The 1,281-nt window shown below is 63.4% G+C and overlaps 1 pseudogene; it reads right to left on the bottom strand.

Annotated features, from left to right (window-relative positions):
* Window positions 1-582: 582 nt before the first annotated feature.
* LOC104459495 lies at window positions 583-1,000 on the bottom strand (annotated as a pseudogene).
* Window positions 1,001-1,281: the final 281 nt, after the last annotated feature.

Genomic DNA, 1,281 nt, shown 5'->3' with positions numbered 1-1,281 from the left:
AACCCTCCTGGGGTGGGGGGCTGCTGCCAGGGGATGATGCTCTGCCCTGTCCCCTGGGGACTGAACCCTCCTGGGGTGGGGGGCTGCTGCCAGGGGATGATGCTCTGCCCTGTCCCCTGGAACCCCCCTGGGCTGTGGGGCAGTTGCTCCCCAAATTTCTGTGGCATTAATTCCCATCAGCTGCCCAGTTCCCTCCCGATGAAGGCTTGGACGTGGCATCCGAGACTGGTGAACCTCTCGGCTCTGCTCGCTGTCCCTGGACACCAAAAGCCCCCCGGCAGAGTACCTGCACCCACGGTGGCATCCTGCTGGGAGCTCAGCCCAGGAACCCCTGGAAAGGGCTGGGGACACCCTGGGGACAGGCATTTGCAAATGAGATGTGCTCCAGTGCCCGAGGGCTGGGGGTCCCAGCTGGACACCAGCATCCTCTCTCTTCCTCCTCTCCTCTCCCATCCCAGAGTCATGCCCCTGCCTCCCCACTGCTGCACTGCAAAGGGAAACTGAGGCACAGAGCACTCCAGGAGACCCAGCAAACCCATTTCTCCCCTCTGCAGCAGCTCTCCCTGGAAAAGGCGCCGTTACCTCTGCATTCAGCATCCGAGGTGGCCGTGCACTCCTTCACCAGCACCTCGTTGTCCTCGCAGGTGGTGCAGGGCAGGCAGGGATCCACAAAATTGGCTTCGCTGGAGAAGGTCCCCTCGGGACACTCCTCGCAGACCGTGTCCTGTGAGTCCTGGCAGGGGAACATGAGGCCGAAGCCCACCTCGCACACGCGGCACTCCTTGCAGCTCCCGCTCGCCTCATCCTGGTAGTAGCCGTAGGCGCAGCGGCACACGGCGTCGTCCGACTCCACGCAGGGCGCCGACATGCTCTGCAGCCCCACGCACTGCGTGCACGGCTTGCACGGCTCCGTGGCACTGACCGTGTCCGAGTAGGTGACACCTGGCAGGAGACAGAGGCTGCGGTGAGTGAGGTCCCATCGCGGTGTCCCCATCCCCATGGTCACTTTGCTCCCCGGCGCTGGCTTTGTCCCATCACCAAGGATGGGGACATGGCCTCGTGCCGTGGCTGCTGGCTGGGACCATCTCCTCTTTCACCACTTTCCTCCTCCTCTGGGCCACAGGGAGAGGTGTGTCCCCCCTGCAGCCCCCCAACACCAACTGAGCATCCCCCACAGCCCACAGGCTAAACTTCCCAGTAACATCTATACTCTTTCCGCAGCAATTCCCCAGCTCAGAGAGGACCCAGACATTGAGCTCCTGCACCCCTGGAAGGGCTGGA

The sequence above is a fragment of the Pterocles gutturalis genome, unplaced genomic scaffold, assembly GCF_000699245.1.
Source record: "Pterocles gutturalis isolate BGI_N339 unplaced genomic scaffold, ASM69924v1 scaffold35871, whole genome shotgun sequence".
Classification (NCBI taxonomy): Eukaryota; Metazoa; Chordata; class Aves; order Pterocliformes; family Pteroclidae; genus Pterocles; species Pterocles gutturalis.
The sequence above is the reverse complement of the archived record's forward strand: the minus strand, read 5'-3'. Positions and strand labels throughout refer to the sequence as shown.